General features: G+C 37.6%; 1 protein-coding gene across 5 annotated transcripts in view; it reads left to right on the forward strand.

Annotated features, from left to right (window-relative positions):
* The window catches only part of WDFY3 (WD repeat and FYVE domain containing 3), a 278,975-nt gene that overhangs the window by 66,858 nt on the left and 193,212 nt on the right, over window positions 1-18,905 (forward strand). The gene's annotated exons all lie outside the window — the stretch shown is intronic.

The raw sequence follows: 18,905 nt of genomic DNA on the forward strand, positions 1-18,905 counted from the left end.
TCCAACATTATATCTAAAAATTTAGAAACATTATTTCTTTCCAATTAATGTATCCCCTCCCTGTGGTGGCAATGGCTTCGTGTGTATAAGCCACTGAAAGCAGAACTGGTGTAGCTGAAATGGAGAAAGAGGCTCAGTTTGGGGGCAGGGGCATGTGTGACTTAATATTTGTTTGAATCAGTGAATAAGTACTATTGTGGAGATATATCCAAATTGCCTTAGGATTAAGTAAGGTCACGGACTATTTATGACAGGTTGCCAAGCGGTAAAAAATATTCGAGAATGGCATTCCAGGCAGAGGAATGAGTATGTGGCAAAAGCATTAAAGGTTTGAAATTGCATGGCTTTTTCAGGAAATACCAAAACCAGGAACTAGTTGCCATCAAGTTGATTCTAATTTGTGTTTCAGAGTAGAACTGTGCTCCATAAGGTTTTCAAAGCTGTGATCTTTCCAGAAGCAGATCACCATGTCTTTCTTCCAAGGTGCCTCTGAGTGGGTTCGAACCACCAACCTTTTGGTTACTAGTCAAGTGCTTAACCATTTGTGCTACCCAGGGACTCATGTTCAGGGAATAGCAGGTAGGTAATGTTGAGGATAGATTGAGGGGAGGGATATGGATATGGCAGAAGATGGAGCTTTAAAATTAGATGTATACGAGATTTTGAAGAGCCTTTTATGCCTGCAAAGGGTTTTTTTTTCCATTGCAGTTAATCATGCCACTTTTAAGAAAAGTCACGTACTGATCTGTTTGGAATTTTAGGAAAGAATATAGAAGCAGCATGGAGGGAGTAAAAAACTGAAGTTGGTATTCCCGTAGTGTCTTGTCTATAGTAGACACTTAAGGAATTAAATTTCAACAATGACATTCCTCAGAATATATTTACTTTTTTGTTTTCCAGAATCAACCACAGAATCTACAGTGCATATTTTTGATTATTAGTGGTGGATTTTCAGTCTGTTAAGTGGATTTGGTATTTAGTAATAAGCAAAAGTTATTTGGAGGAAGTTTGGCAACTACAGCAAGTGAGCAAGCTGGGTAATTCCATTTTTGGTAAAACATGACATATGACAACACTGATTTTAACGTGTAGCTTATAAAATGGCTCTGAGAGCAATGTTTAAAGAGGAATTTTGAAAACTATTTTGAGCTGTGTCAGTATCATTATACAGAGTCTTCTAAAGTAACTAATTGTAAGAGCAACATTTATCTAGATGTCCAATATTTAGAGAAATATGAAATTAAAAGCTCACATAAAAGTCCTCATTACTGTATAATCAATTTGTGAAGAAACCAGCATCTGTTTTATATCATGATTTTTGTTGATGTCATTATTTTATTACTATTTTTTAATTTGTGAGATTTTACTGATATAACTCTACATGATGTTTTTTATTTGTTATTTTCTTTTCATCACTTTCTGATCACAGCCTATATTCCAGCCCCGTTCAGTACTGATTTGTTATTGATCCTGGGAAGCTGACTTCCTCTTTGAGCTGTTCCTAGTTCTCAGTATGTTGTGGATGCGTAAACTCCCTGTGGAGGATTCTGGCTTGCTGCCTTTTGTTTTGTCATCATCTGCTTACCAACCAGACCTAACTCCCTATTAGTAGTGATTTTTTCCCCTTCTGTCCCTGCCTTCACATTGATAGTTCTTTCCTTCCGGATTTACACCTGTTTTTCCTGTATACGTTTTTAAAATACACTGTGGATTACCCCAATCCTAACAATAATGGTCGTATTCTTTTTTAAAAGTAAATAATTGCATTTAAACAAATTATAAACTTGTCTTCTGTGACTTCTTGTTTAAAAATAAACCAGTAAGAAATTTAGAGAAAAATACCTTCCCCTTTGGCCTATTGTAATGACCTTAACTTATCTTTGGCTTGAACTACTTCTAATTAATTCTAATTCATTCGAACTTTTACTGAGCACCATTTATTCATTCATCAGTCATTTATTGCCTGTTTCTTATTTTCCAGGTATGTTAGTTATTAGGGAAAAAAAGTTGAATAGGACCTGGTCTTTGACTTCCATAATCTTTTATCAGTCGTCCAAAGTTGGAAAAAGACAAAATGACAGTTGCATAGCAGTCTGAGAAATGCTCTGATGAAGATAAGCAGAGTGTATATGGAAACAAAGAAGAGGGCATCTCAGTCACACTGGGAGATTCGGGGATGCTTTCTACAAGAGGGACAGTTGAGCTGAGATTTAAAGGACGATTGGCAGTTAGCTCTATGAAGAGGGGCTGTAGGCTAGTGCCCCCCAGCCCCAGGAGAGGGTTCAGTGAGTGTGAAGGCACAGAAGTGTGAAACAGCCTAGAGACCTGCAGTAGGGTGGAGTAAAGCAGAATCCTGGGCAATGAATAGGGTGAGGCCTACGCAAGGGCCAGATAACGAAAAGCCTTGAAATTTGTGCTTTGCTTTAAAGCTGTGGGAATCACTCATATATTCAGTTATTCATTTCTACTATGTAGCAGATCCTTGGCTTGGTTTTAAGGATTTGGACAGCAGATCCTGCTTTCAAAGGTTCATAGTGTGATAAAAGAGACTGATAATTAAACAGCAAGAAATGATCTTTCCTTATGTATGTTGGGAACTTTTAAATTTTTAAAACTTGTGGTAATTTTTTTCTAGAGATGTTGAACATCTGTGAAGACTTTCTGTAGGATGAGAACTAAAATACATAAATTGTATGGTTTAAGAGCTTATGTTGTAATACGTATTTTTTTGTGAGACTAGTAAAACTAGTATGTCGAGAATTCAAAATATTTTGGTATAAAATCTGGCACTACCACTTAGAGGTATATGACCTTATGTAAGTCTTTCAACATTCCTTCCTCCACCACCTACTATGAACTAGGGATACAAAGGTAAATAAGATTCCATTGCCACTGTTGAGGAATTATAGGTTAAGGGGAATACATAATCATTTATTGGTAAATGTGTATCACAGTAAAATAACAGTAATAGTAGCTCATGATATTGGCAAAATAATAGACATAAAGATCAATAGGACAGAAAAGAGAGCCCAGAAATAGACCCACACGAATACAGTCAACTGATCTTTGACAGAGGAGCAGAGGCAGTGAGAAAGGGTAATCTTTTCAACAAATAGTGCTGTAACAATATGCAAAAAATAAATAAACCTACACACAGACCTTCCTCAAAGATTACACCTTCCTCAAAAATTAACTCAAAATGGATCATATACCTAAGTGTAAAATATAAAACTATAAAATTTATGGAATAAATTTTCAGTCTCATTGGTTTCTGCACTAATTTTTATTATTTCTTTTCATCTGCTTCCTTTAGCTTAAAGAGCTCTTCTTTTTCTAGTTTCCTAAAATGGAAGTGTAGGTTATTGATTTTGCTATTTCTTCATTTCTAATATATGTATTTAATGTTATAAATTTTTCTTTAAGTGCTGCTTTTGCTATAGCCTACAAATTTTGATAAGTTGTATTTTCATTTTTATTTAGCTCAAAAAATATTTTTTTATTTTCTTTTGCGACTTCTTTGTTGGCACTTCCCTGGCATTCCTCAGTGTTCCTTGACATTCCTTGGCATTCCTGGTATTCCGTGGTATTCCTTGGCATGTGTCTTCCCTTGAATGTGTGTTGTGTTCTTTTCTGCTCCCTTTACAAGACAATACTCAGAAGTGACTAGGTATAGGGTCCACCCTACTCCGGTATGGCCTCATCAGCACAACAAAAGAAAACCCTGTCTCTAAAACGGTCACGTTTACATGCACAAGGGTCAAGACTTCAACACACATTTTTTGGGAATACAGTTCAATCCGTAACAGTATATTTAGACCATTCACATTAAAAGTGATGGTTGATATAATTGGATTATTATCTACCATGTTTGTATCTGTTTGTTGCATTTGTTCTTTCTTTTTTTCTCCCTCCTTTTCTGCCTTCTCTGGTTTTAATGGAGAATTTTCTGTGATTCCCTTTTATTGCCTCTCTTAGCCTATCAATTACATTGCTTTAAAAAAAAAAAAAAACTTTTTAAGTGGTTGTCCTAGAATTTCTATTATACACTGTTTACTAATCTGTGTCTACCTTCAGATTATGTGTATCACTCAGATTTAATGTGAGTACATTTTAACCAAAAAACCAACCCAAATCCAATGGATGAGCAAAACTAATATTTTGCATTTATTTACATTAATCTGATTATTAATGATTTTAAGTACCTTTTCATATATGTATTAGTCATTAGTATTTTTATTGAGAATAGTCTATTTGAATTCCATACCAATCTTGCTGTAGGGTTGTTGAGTATAAGAGTTCCATGCGTATTCTAGTTATTAATACTTTGTTATAAGGCTTATAAATTTATTTTGCCTATCTGCTGCTTCTCTTTTAACTTTTTGGTATTTTTAGGCATAAACCAGGAACAAACAAGAAAAGCAAACCCACTGCTGTTGATTCTGACTCATAGCGACCCCATAGGATTTCTAAGGCTGTACATCTTTACGGAAGCAGATTGCTACATCTTTATCCCACGGAGCCATGGTTTCAAGTCGCTGACCTTTCGGTTAGCATCGCTTTAACCACTGTGCCACCAGGGCTCGTTACTTTGTTTTTTTTTAACCATAAATCTGTCTCTTTTTTTTTTTCCATTTAAGAAGAATTTACACTAAATTATAAATGTTTTCTTTTATATTTGATTCTAATATTTTATTGCTTACTTACATCTGTATCTTTAATCCATTTAGAATTAGTTTTTCTTTATGATGAGAGGTAGAAAATCATAAATTTGAGTTGTAACCAGTTGGCCGAATTGTAGAATTTTCTCTATGGTACCCAGCAAGTCAAAGTTTGAAATGGGGAAATTGAGTGGTTGCACTTACCAGGCATGAATACTTGTTGGGAAGGTATATAGGATCTGAGTGCAAAGGAGAGTGAGGGTACTGTTGAGAATGTCACTAAAGTGGCGAGACATGATTCAGTCTCTACTGAAAACAAGGAGAATTGTAAGATGTCAAGTAATAAGAGATTGCAGTGAAGACCACAGATGTAGAGAGTGAGAAATGGATGGGTTAAAGGAAAAAATCTTGGAATGAGATTTCTGAATTTGAAATTTCAGAGATGGAGAAATTCCTAGTGATGACAGGTTCTAGGACATGCCCTATAAGTTTAAGGTTGTCTGCTAGCATCTCACTCCTGAGGTTGCTCTCACCTGCACTGTGCTTTCCATTGAGGATACTGATAAGTGATTATAGAGCTGAATGACCTGAACTAGAGGTCAGCAGAGATGTGCAGAATGCAAAATTTCATAACACTAAGTAGGGTAGTTGCAAATTGTGTTACAAAAATTCTTTTGCAGTTCTCTTATACAAAATTTTTCATACAATTTACGTACAGATGCACATTCAGGTCAACCTATGAAAGTTTATTTAATCCATAGTCTAGTTGAATTATACTATATTAATCATGGAGCTCTGGTGGCGTGGTGGTAAAAAGCTGGGCTGTTAACCAAAAGGTTGACAGTTCGAATCCACCAGCTGCTCGTTGGAAATCCTATGGGGTTTCTGTCCTATAGAGTTGGCCATGAGTCGAAATGAACTCAAAAGCAATGGGTTTGGTATTTTTATATTAATTGTAACAAGTAACCTAACTATATCCAGAGCCCTGGTGGCAGAATGATTCAGTGTTCCATTGCTAATGAAAGGGTTGGTAGTTCTAACCCACCCAGCGGCTGTGTGGGAGAAAGACCTGGTGATCTGCTTCCATAAAGATTACAGCCAGAAAAACCCTATGGGCCAGTTCTACTCTGTCACTTGGGGTTGCTATGAGTAGGAATCGACTTGATGGCACCCAACACCAACACAACATATTATTTGCCTTCGGGTTTCTTATGAGTATAATCAACCTCAGCTCCCAAAATAACCGTGGGGGATCCTAGGAGGAGGAGGTCAAGGAAGGGTGGAAAGGAGATATCGACAGTGGCTATTCATAATTGTAAATCATATCTAAGTGATGTGTTCTTTAATGAAAACAATTTGGTTTTGGCTTTGGGCTATGTTTTCATGTCTGACAAGAGAAGATTAAGGACACTGAAAAGATACTTAGAGAAGATCTGAAAAATTGTCCAGTTCAGGAGACGAGGCCAAGATGGCGGAGTAGTCAGATGCTTCTGGTGGTCCCTCTTACAACAAAGACCTGAAAAAACAAGTGAATCGGTTATATATGACAGTCTAGGAGCCCTGAACATCAAAGGTGAAGTTGAGGAATCGGACTGAGTGGCAGGGGGAGGGAGAGACAGTTCAGAAGCAGTGAGGAGTTGCCAGACCTGACCTGGCAGGAGCTGGTGCCCTGTGGGCCGAATTGGCTGACGTGTGCGGTAAGGCAGGCAGTGGTGTTCGGGATGCATTTTCCACATCAGGAGAGACTGAGCGGCGGAGAGTCGGCTCAGGCCTCCAGAGCCAGTGAAAAGTCACGCAAAATCAGCAAACAATAAGTACGTGCATTTAACCTACAGAATGAGTCAAAAAACACCCTGTTTGGGAAGAACTTCTCTCCCATTTACCTGTTCCCTCCCTGCTCTGCTCTGAGTCCTGGGCTGGCTTCAGTGATTGCCAGTCCCCTGGGCCAGAAGTAGGACCCATCACGTGCCCTGAGCCATTCTCCTATCCTTGGAGAGGGAACAAGTTAACAAACAGGAAAAAATAATCTGCCAGCTCCCCTAAGCCGAGAACTTGGAGCAGGCACAGCTCCTTTGCCTAAGCACAAGCATAATGGTTCCACGGACTTTGAATGCCTTTCACCCCTGCATAGACCTGTGTGGGCCAATTTCAACAGCATAGGTCCTCATTAGCATAGTACAACAGTACAGTATACATAGTATATACCTGAAGCGTAACTTCACTGTATTAGCTGTATGGGAGTGGCAGGTTCATGACACCTGGCACCGCTCTGGTCATTAAGCATGGTCCTCACCTACCCACATAGGGACCTGAGGACTGGTGGCTGCCCCATGCCACCTAGCTACCTATGACAGGGGTCCAAGAATAAGTGGTACTTCCCAGTTCTTACTGCCAACAGCACTGGGTACCCATAGTCCGGCTGCAAAACCCACCTACCTACACACTCTTGGGAACAGGGACACACTTTCTCCCAGACACTTACGGGTAGCCATCAGCCCCCTGCCTTGCTCAGTGCGTGACCCTATGTTGCAGCCAGATACCTGTGCCTTCTCCAGTCACCCTTGCCCATCTAGGACTGTAGATGAGAGCCTGCCCCACACACTTGGTGATCAACTATCTGAACACCTGAGCTGAATCCATTCAAGAAAAGTAAACGAACTCCTGGGCTCACATACCTAGTAACAGATCTAACCACCTGGTGAGAGAACGTTAGAGATTCAAAGGCACCAGTAATCAAAGTAGCTTACATGAGCAGCCTATTTGGGCATATCAAAACATAGCAGAACAAGAAGCTAGGACACAGTAAGAAAACATAAATAAATCTAATAACTTATTGATAGTCAGAGACACAGCAGTCAGTATCAAATCACATAAAGAGACAGACCATAATGGCTTCAGCAAGCTCCCAAAAGAAAGAATCAAGAAATCTTCCAGAGGAAGAGAATGCCTTTGAATTATTGGAGGTAGAATACAAAAGATTAATATACAGAACTATTCAAGAGATCAGGAAGGAGATCACACAAAATGCAGAACAAGTCAAGGAACACACAGACAAAGCAATAGAGGAACTTAAGAAGATTATAGAGGAGCACAAGGACAGATTTAACAGGCTGCAAGAATCCATAGAGAGACAGCAAACAGAAATCCAGAAGATTAACAATAAAATTGCAGAGTTAGACAACTCAGTAGAAAGTCATAGGAGCAGAATTGAGGCAATGTAAGTCAAAATTAGTGAGATTGAACATAAAGCACTTGACACCAATTTATTTGAAAAAAAATCAGATAAAAGAATTTAAAAAAATGAAGAAACCCTAAGAATTATGTGGGATTCCAGCAAGAGAAATAACATGTGAGTGATTGGACTACCAGAACAAAGGGGGATAACAGAAAATACAGAGAATTGTTGAAGATTTGTTGGCAGAAAACGATGAGAAGATATTTATGCATTATGCTCATGGAACCCCACACAAGGTAGATACCAAAACAAAGTCAGCAAGACCTGTTATAATCAAAGTTGCCAAAACCAAAGATAAAGAGAGAATTTTAAGAGTGGCTAGGGATAAACAAAAAGTCATCTACAAAGGAGAGTCAATAGGACTAAGCTCAGACTACTCAGCAGAAACCATGCAGGCATAAAGGCAATGGAATGACATATATATATAAAGCCTTGAAGGAAAAAATTGCCAGCCAAGAATTATATATCCAGTAAAACTGTCTCTCAAATATGATGGTGAAATTAGGGCATTTCCAGATAAACAGAAGTTTAGGGAATTTGCAAAAACCAAACCAAAATTACAAGAAATACTAAATCCTGTTAGAAAATCAGTAACATCAGATAACAGCCCAAGACTAGAACACAGGACAGAGCAACCAGATATCAACCCAGATAGGGAAGTCACAAAAGGAAATCAAAGCTAAAACACTGAGAACAGGGAAACAGAGACATCAGGATGTAAAAGATGACAACGTTAAAACAAAAGAGAGGGACTAGAAACTGTAGTCATAGATCTTTCATATGGAGAGGAAGTCAAGGTGATATAAAGAAATAAAAGATTGATTTAAACTTAGAAAAATAGGTGTAAATATTAAGGTAACCACAAAGGAAACCAACAATCCTACACATCAAAATAAAAAACAAAAAGACTCAGCAAATACAAAATCAACGATGAAAAAGATGAAAAGAAAATACATAAAGAAAAACGACACAGCACAGAAAATTAAGTGGAGCAAAGAAACTGTCAACACCACAGAAAAAGAGACATCAAAATGATAACACTAAATGTATACCTATCAATAATTATGCTGAATGTAAATGGACTAAATGCACCAGTAAAGAGACAGAGTGGCAGAATGGATTAAAAAAACCACGATCCGTCTATATCCTGCCTACAAGAGACACACGTTAGACACAAAGAGAGAAGCAAACAAACTCAAAGGATGGAAAAAAAAATATCAAAGAACACTCAGAAAAGAGCAGAAGTGGCAATATTAATCTGACAAAATAGACTTTAAAGTAAAATCCACCAGAAAGGATAAGGAAGGACACTATGTAATGATTAAAGGGTCAACACACCAGGAAGACATAACCATAATAAATATTTATGCCCCCAACAACAGGGCTCCAAAATACATAAAATAAATTCTAACAGCACTGAAAAGAGAGACAGCTCCACAATAATAGTAGGAAACCTCAACATTCCCACTTTCGATGAAGGACAGAACATCCAAAAAGAAGCTCAGTAAAGACGTGGAAGATCTAAATGCCACAGTCAACCAACTTAGTCTCATAGACATACACAGAACACTCCAGCGAACAGCAGCCAGGTATACTTTCTTTTCCAGCGCGCATGGAACATTATCCAGAATAGACCACATATTAGGCCATAAAGCAAGCCTTAACAAAATCCAAAGCATCGAAATACTACAAAGCATCTTTTCTGACCATAAAGCCATAAAAGTGAAAATCAATAATAGAAAAAGCAATGAAAAAAAATCAAACGTGGAAACTGAACAACACCTTGCTCAAAAACTACTGGGTTATAGAAGAAATTAAGGATGGAATAAAGAAATTCATAGAATCAAACAAGAATGAAAACACATCCTACCAGAACCTTTGGGACACAGCAAAAGCAGTGCTCAGAGGTCAGTTTATAGCAATAAATGCACACATCCAGAAAGAAGAAAGGGCCAAAATAAAAACATTAACCCTACAACTCGGACAAATAGAAAGAGAGCAGCAAAAGAAGCCCTTGGGCGCCAGAAGAAAGAAAATAATAAAAAATAGAGAATAGAAAAACAATTGAAAGAGTTAACAAGACCAAAAGCTGGTTCTTTGAAAAAGATCAACAAAATCAATAAGCCATTGGCCAAAATGACATAAGAAAACAGGAGAGGAAGCAAATAACCCATAAAATTAATGAGATTGGTTATACCACAACAGACCCAACTGAAATTAAAATAATCGTAACAGAATACTATGAAAAATTATACTCTAACAAATTTGAAACCTAGAGGAAATGGACAAATTTCTAGCAACTTGCTACCTACCTAAATTAACACAAACAGAGGTAGAACAACTAAATAAACCTGTAACATAAGAAGAGATTGAAAACGTAATTAAAAAAATCCAAACACAAAAAAAAAACCCTGGTCCAGATAGCTTCACTGTAGAATTCTTCCAGACTTTCGGAGAAGAGTTAACCCTGCTAGTACTAAAGGTATTTCAGAGCATAGAAAAAGATGGAGTGCTCCCAAACTCATTCTATGAAGCCAGCATAACCCTGATACTGAAACCAGGAAAGACACCACAAAAAAAGAAAATTACAGACCAGTATACCTCATGAACATTGACACAAAAATCCTCAACAAAATTCTAGACAGTAGAATTCAACAACATATCAAAAATATAATTCATCATGACCAAGTGGGATTCATACCAGGTATGCAGGGATGATTCAGTATCAGAAAAACAATCAGTGTAATCCATTACATAAATAAAACAAAAGACACGAATGACATGATTTTATCAGTTGAGTCAGAGAAGGTATTTGACAAAGTCCACCACCCATTCATGATAAAAACTCTCAGCAAAATAGGAATAGAAAGGAAATTCCTCAGCATAATTAAGGGCATTTATACAAAGCCAACTGCCAACATCATCCTAAGTGGAAAGAGTCTGAAAGCATTCCCCTTGAGAGTAGCAACCAGACAAAGATGTCTTTCTCACCACTGTTATTCAACATTGTGCTGGATGGAGGTCCTAGCCAGAGCAATTAGGCTAGAAAAAGAAATAAAGGGCATCCAGATTGGTAAAGAAGAAATAAAAGTATCTCTATCTGTAGATGATACGATCTTTTACACAGAAAATCCCAAAGAATCCACAGGAAAACTACTGGAACTAATAGAATATATCAGCAAAGTATCAGGATACAAGATAAACATACAAAAACATGTTGGATTCCTCTACACCAACAAAGAGAACTTCGAAGAGGAAGTCACCAAATCAATACTATTTACAATAGCCCCCAAGAAGAAAAAATACTTAGGAATAAATCTAACCAGAAACATAAAAGACCTATACAAAGAAAACTACAAGACACTAGTGCAAGAGACCAAAAGAGGGCTGCCTCATAAGTGGAAAAACATACCTCGCTCATGGATAGGAAGACTCAACATTGTGAAAATGTCAGTTCTACCCGAAGCGTTCTACAGATAACAGTGCAATCCCGATCTAAATTCCAGTCACAGTTTTTGATGAGTTGGAGACACAAATCACCAACTTCATATGGAAGGGGAAGAGGCCCCGGATAAGTAAAGCATTACTAAAGAAGAAGAACAAAGTGGGAGGCCTCACACTACCTGATTTTAGAACCTATTATACCACCACGGTAGTCAAAACAGCCTAATACTGGTACAAAAATAGATACATGGACTAATGGAACAGAATTGAGAATCTAGAGGTGAATTCATCCACATGTGAGCAGCTGATATTTGACAAAGGCCCAAAGTCCGTATTGGAGAAAAGACAGTCTGTTTAACAAATGGTGCTGGCATAACTGGATATCCATCTGCCAAAAAATGAAAAAAGACCCATACCTCACACCATGCACAGAAACTTAAAATGGATCAAAGACCTAAATACAAAATTGAAAACGATAAAGATCATGGAAGAAAAATAGCTAGGAGCCCTAATACATGGCATAAACAGAATACAAAACATTACTAACAATGCACAAACACCAGAAGAGAAACTAGATAACTGGGATCTTCTAAAAATGCAACACTTATGCTCATCAAAAGACTTCACCAAAAGAGTAAAAACACAAACTACAGACTGAGAAAACATTTGTGACTATGACCAATCCAACTGGTGTCTAATGTCTAAAATCTACAAGATACAGCAAAATCTCAACAACAGAAAAACAAATAACCCAATTAAACAATAGGCAAAGGATATGAAGAGGCACTTCACCAAGGAAGACATTCAGGTGGCTATCACACACGTGAGGAAATGCTCACGATCACTAGACATTAGAGAAATGCAAATGAAAACTACCATGAGATACCATGTCACCCTGGCAAGGCTAGCATTAATCCAAAAAACACAAAATAATAAATGTTGGAGAGTTTGTGTAGAGTCTGGAACACTTATATACTGCTGGTGGGAATGTAAAATGGTACAGCCGCTTTGGAAATTGATTCGGCGCTTCCTTAAAAAGCTAGAAATAGAAGTACCATACAGTCCAGCAATCCCACTCCTTGGAATATATCTTATAGGAATAAGAGCGGCCACACGAATAGATATATGCACACCCATGTTCGTTGCATCACTGTTCACAATAGGAAAAAGATGGAAACCTCTTAGATGCCCATCAATGGATGAATGAATAAACAAATTACAGTATTTTCACACAGTGGAATATACACAATGATAAAAGAACAACGATGAATCCGTGAAACATAGATGAATGTGAAAGGCATTATGCTGAGTGAATTTAGTCAGTTGTAAAAGGACCAATATTGTATGAGACCACTATTATAGGAATTCAAGAAGTGGTTTAAACATAGAAGAAGACACTGTTTGATGGTTACAAGGGTAGGGAGGGAGGGAGAGGGGTATTCACTAACTAGATAGTAGACAAGAATTATCTTAGGTGAAGGGAAGGACAGCACACACTACAGGGGAAGTCAGCACAACTGACTAAACCAAGGCTAAGAAGTATCCTGAATACAACCAAACACTGCGAAGGATAGAGTACCATGGGCGAGGTCTGGGAACCATGGTTTTAGTGGACGTCTACATCAATTGGCATAAGAATTTATTAAGAAAAGTTTTGCATCCTATTTTGGTCAGTGGCGTCTGGGGCCTTAAAATCTAGTGAGCAGCCATCTAAGATGCCTCAATTGGTCCCAGCCCAGCTGGAGCAAAGGAGAATGAAGAACACTGAAGACACAAGGAAAATATTAGCCCAGAGACAGAAAGGGCCACATAAACCAGAGACTCCATCAGCCTGAGACCAGAAGAACTAGATGGTGCCTGGCTACCACCAGTGATTGCCCTGACAGGGAACACAACGGAGAGTTCCTGACGGAGCTGGAGAAAATTGGGGTGCAAAACTCAAATTCTAGTAAAAAGACCTGACTTAATGGTCTGACTGAGACAGGAGGGACCCTGGAAGACACGGTGCCTGGACCCTCTGTTAGCCCAGAGCTGAAACTATTCCCGAAGCCAACTCTTCAGACAAAGATTAGACTGGACTATGGGACATCAAATGATACTCGCGAAGAGAGCGCTTCTTATCTCAAGTAGGTACATGAGACTAAATTGGCAGCTCCTGTCCGGAGGCGAGATAAGAAGGCAAAAGGGACACGAGCTGGTTGAATGGACACGGGAAATCGGGTGGAAAAGAGGAGTGTGTGTTAACATAGGGAGAGCAGCTAGGGTCACATAGCAATGTGTGTATAAATTTTTGTATGAGAAACTAACTGGAACTGTAAACTTTCACTTAAACCACAATAAAAAAAGAAAAAAAATTATCCAGTTCAGTATATGCATAGGGCAGTGATATCCCAAAGGGGTGAAGAAACTTGAGAAACTGGTCTTAAGTAATCGTATTTTGTCATATAAATGAGATACTGGCTTTTGTAATAGTCTCGTAGGTTGTACTGAAATCTGATAATGACTCTCCTTGAAAGGGAAAATACTTTATGCTTAAGCAAGTACAGATTTTAAGTTCAGAACTCTGTCTATAATTCTGTTTCAGTGTATGTAAGATTTCTCAGATATACCCAGTTTATTGGTCACCTTTCATAGTTTTGCCTTCACTTTTCAAAAGTGTATGATACTTTGTGTTTACATTTCAGATTGTAAGAAAAAGATCCCCTCCCCCTCAGGAAGTTTAATTTAAAGAGAAAAGAAGGAACTATATAATTGTTTGATGAAACCGTGGATTTCCCTTAGCCATGAGGGCTATTTATTTCTGTATTATGTCTTCTCTAGTGGAATTAAGGAGTTACTTAGGGAAACTATTTTAAGTTTTTAACTTAGTTACCTAAAGGTACGTGGTTACTTGGCAAGTATATTTTTAAAATTTAGGCTGTTTGCTTGGTCTGAATCAACTCAGTGGCAATCAACAGCATACTCTTCTGGGAGTCCCTCGGTTTCGTGATCCATTAAGTGCTAGGCTGCTAATCAAAGTTCACACCCACAAAGGTGCCTCAGAAGAAAGACCTGGCAATCTGCTTCTGAAAGATCACAGCCATGAAAACCCTATGGAGCACATTTCTACTGGACAATACATGGGGTCACTGTGAATCGAGTTAAGAGCTTTTCACCTTAAGTTATCTAATTTATTATACAGACATGTTTTTACAGGTTGGACTGATTAAGTACATATTTTTTCTACTCTTTCATTGCTGAAAGGTATTTTAAACATGATAGTTCTTGGTTTGAAATATGTTTTGAATATAAGCTTTTATAGACAAAGCATTGATTTAGCAATCTGATATGCTTTAGTGTTTCTTGGTGAATTAGGAGAAAAGGAGGAGCCTGAATTTCATCCATCATTGACATTATCTAAATAATTGAGAAATAGTAAACTCACAACAACAACAAACTCACATAGCTTGGGGTACTGGTATATGTCCTTATATATCTGATAAATATTAAATGGTGCCATAATAGCTAGCTTTCATCTAGTTAATGTTTATCATTAAGTGATTGTGATTGTATTTTGTATTAAAATGGAAGTTGATTAGTGTAATGTTGTTGTTAGGTGCTGTTGAGTCGGTTCCGACCGACAGTGACCCTATGCACAGTAGAAGGAAACACTGCCTGGTCCTGTGCCATCCTCACAATCGTTGCCATGCTTGAGCCTGTTGTTGCAGCCACTGTGTCAGTCCATCTCATAAAGGTCTTCCTCCTTTTTGCTGATCCTCTGCTTTACCAAGCAAGATGTCCTTCTCCAGGGACTGATCCCTCCTGATAACGTGTCCAAAGTAGGTGAGACAAAATCTTGCCATCCTTGCTTCTAAGGAGCATTCTGGCTGTACTTCTTCCATGACAGATTTATTCGTTCTTTTGGCAGTCCGTGGTATGTTCAGTATTCTCTGCCATCACCATAATTCAGAGGCACCATTTCTTCTTCAGTCTTCCTTATTCATTCATTGTCCAGCTTTTGCATGCATGTGATGTGGTTGAAAACACCATGGCTTGGGTCAGGAGCGCCTTAGTCTTTGAGGTGACATCTTTGCTTTTTAACACTTTAAAGAGGTCTTTTGTAGCAGCTTTACGCAATGCAGTGCATCGTTTGATTTCTTGACTGCTACTTCCATGGATGTTGATTTTGGATCCAAGTAAAATGAAATCCTCGACAACTTCAATCTTTTTTTTTTTTAAATTGTACTTTAGGTGAAGGTTTACAGAACAAATAGTTTCTCATTAAACAGTACATATATTGTTTTATGACATTAGTTAACAACCCTACGACATGTCAACACTCTCCCTTCTCGACCTTGGAGGACCTTTTTTTCTGGTGAAAATATACATAGCCAAAGTTACACCATTTCAAAAGTTTCTGTATGTACAATTCAGTGACATCGATTACACTCTTCCAGTTGTCCTACTATTCTCAGTGTCCTTTTCCAAATTATTCCATCACCATTATGTTCAACTCACTGCCCCCTAGGCTTCCCATCAAACCATTTGAGTTGCTGACAACTTCAATCTTTGTTTCGTTTATCGTGATGTTCCTTTTTGGTCCAGTTGTGAGTGTAATGTATCTTCAGAAAACATCTCTTCTTGTAGTCTGATTATTACTTGATACTATATAAAGTCAATAAACAGAGTCACAGTTTCTAAGAATTTTCTGATTTAAAATAGACACGTGAATATAGATAAGCCTCTGAAGGGCACTGAGGTAGGGGCCAGGAGGCCTGAATTCTCATTGCAATTCCAGTTCTTTTTTATTTTTTTAATGAAAATATACACAGTCATATATCATTTCAACAATTTCTACATGTACGATTCATTAAGATTGATTACATTCTTCAAGTTGTGTAAACATTCTCACCGTCTTTTTAAAAATTGTTCCCCCACCATTGACCTAGACTCACTCCTCTCTAACTTTTGATTTGTTGTTAATTTGATCTCACATAGATAATTCTTTAAAAGAGCACAATTCTCAGTGTAGACATACTTATTAAGATAAACTATTTTTTGGTTCAGAAAAGACTTCAGGGGATAGTTGCAATTTAAGGTTTAAAGTTTAAAGATTATCTCAGGATGATGGTTTCGGGGATTCATCCTGTCTTAGTGGCTCCAGAAAGTCTTGCTTCCATTGCAGCTCCAGTTCTTTTCATCTGAGACTTTGAGCAAGTCATCCTGGGGACTCTTCTTAAATATAAAATTAATCCTCTCTTCAACCTGCCTGCTTAAGCTGGAATGAGGAGCAAATGCAATGGTCTTGAAATGCTTTGAAACTCTAAAGATAGAGATAGAGTCATTGTTGACTTCTTTTTTTTTACCCCCCAAAATGGCATAGACCCCTTTGAAACCTGGGGATCTCTTAGACAATTTGGAATTGAAGTTTTAGGGGGTAGTGAATCCCCTAAATTTCATCTATAAACTCTAGATTATTAACTCTAGCTACAGGCTAAGGAAAAAAAGCAGAACTATGAATAATCTAAAATTTTTGGTAATTTTCAAAATTTTTATAATTCACTTCAAATTTTATTTTTGTTCTGGGAATTTCCAAGACAGTAAATAACCAGCACATGACAGGGTATTTGAATATATTTCTTAGATGTATGGTTATATGTATGTGTGTGCATGTGTGTGTACGTATATATGTTTATATTTAGAAGATGTACATATTTCTTCAAGGATGACATATGTTGAACAACTTTGAACTGGACTGAATTTTTTTGGAGGGTGGGTATTTTGCAGTTTAACCATTCTCAGTTCTTTGCCTGTGTGTCCAAGCACTCGTTCCTTAAGATTGAGCACTTTAGAACATAATGAGTGCTCTTTGCACAGTAGAGTCTCAGTGCAGGTAAGCCACTGGCAGAGCTCTGGGCAGATTCTGCCTCTCTGCTCCTCGCCTATGGTGAGTCACATCATGTCCTCCTTTTGCTGTCGAGCTAGAGTGCATAAGCACGTGCCTGTAGCCAAATTTGGAATTCACTCAGAATTCTCCAGGACAGACATATTTAAGGTGATAGTTCTTACAGTTTTAAAAATCACTAGGCGGATATTCAGCAGAAAAAGCCCCAGCCTTGCAATAGTCCTTTATTTCTTAAGAAATGGCATACTAGTTCATGTGGTTATACAGAGAAATTAATCTTCAGATTAGGCCTGCTTTTCTACTGATTAAAAAGCAAATCCTTTTATCCAGTTTCTGCACATCTATAATGTCCTCCCAGCCTTCCTGGTTCCTTTTGTAAGATATCCTGCTTATGTATCTGAAATTAGCTAATTGCTGGCACAGTTTGGTACTGGTTGAAAAGGGCAGATGATGCTTTCAGAAAGCTTATTGATTCAGGAATAAACTCTAAACCAGTGGGGTTTTTTTGTTTCTTTGTTTTATAAACTTCATTTTTTAAATACAGCTCCAGGAAGGGATACAGTTTACATGGTGATACGTTACACACAGGCATGCGCATACCATACCAAAACCAAATCAGTTGCTGTCGAGTCGATTCTGACTCACGGAGACCCCATGTGTGTCAGAGTAGAACTGCGTTCTATAGGGGTTTCAGTGGCTTGATCTTTCAGAAGTAAATTGCTAAGCCTTTCTTCCGAGGTGCCTCTGGGTAGATTAGAAATGCCAACCTTTCGGTTAGAAGCTGAGTGTATAACCGTTTACACCGCACAAGGATTCCTCAGACTCATACATCCTTACATAAGAAAAGTTTCGCAAAACAATAGCTATCCCAATCGTATGATATATATTCAAATATCTTCTAGTCTATTTCATTTGTTAAAATGTTCTTCATGATCCATTAATACAGCCTACCAAAGGGTTTCAACCTACAGTTTGAAAAACACTTGTTTAAATAAAGGTTAATTATCCTGTCATTCCTATCTTTTGAAAATTAGTGATCATCAGTTATATGATAATTTTTTCTGTCCTCATGATTTATAAGCTATATTGGGATATAATTTTATTTAATTTGCAAGTTTTAAAACTATAAGAAGGTAAACTCTTCAGTAGGTACCTAATGTATAATTCTTCCCGTAGAAAAAGTTTTTTGAAAATATTTTTTGAGATATATGTATGTATGTGTATGTATTTCTAGAAAACTATAGTGTGTTTGTAGAAAGCTTTGTAGATTTGTTTTTTGTTTTTGTTTAGATATTTTGAGGTTAGGGTAAACATTCTATTCTGTCATTCCTTTTACCTAAGTTCAGCTATTGAGCAACATGTTAATATTAAGATTTGTGATCCCTTTACTTGTTGAGGAATCCTCGTGGCGCAGTGGTTAAGAGCTCAGCTGCTAACCAAAAGGTCGGCAGTTAGAATCCACCAGCTGCTCCTTGGAAATCCTATGGGGCAGTTCTCTTCTACAGGGTTGCTATCAGTCAAAATTGACTGGACAGCAGTGGGTTTTGGTTACTTGAACTTGATCTAGCGTAATTGGACACATTTGTTGCTTATCCAATTATGTTTTATATAAATTGTGGCAAAGCCAGTAGAAACCTATATAATTTAGCGTTGTGATACATAATTTGTCATTCTAGGAGATTTA

Source organism: Trichechus manatus, unplaced genomic scaffold (assembly GCF_000243295.1).
Source record: "Trichechus manatus latirostris isolate Lorelei unplaced genomic scaffold, TriManLat1.0 scaffold00257, whole genome shotgun sequence".
NCBI lineage: Eukaryota > Metazoa > Chordata > Mammalia > Sirenia > Trichechidae > Trichechus > Trichechus manatus.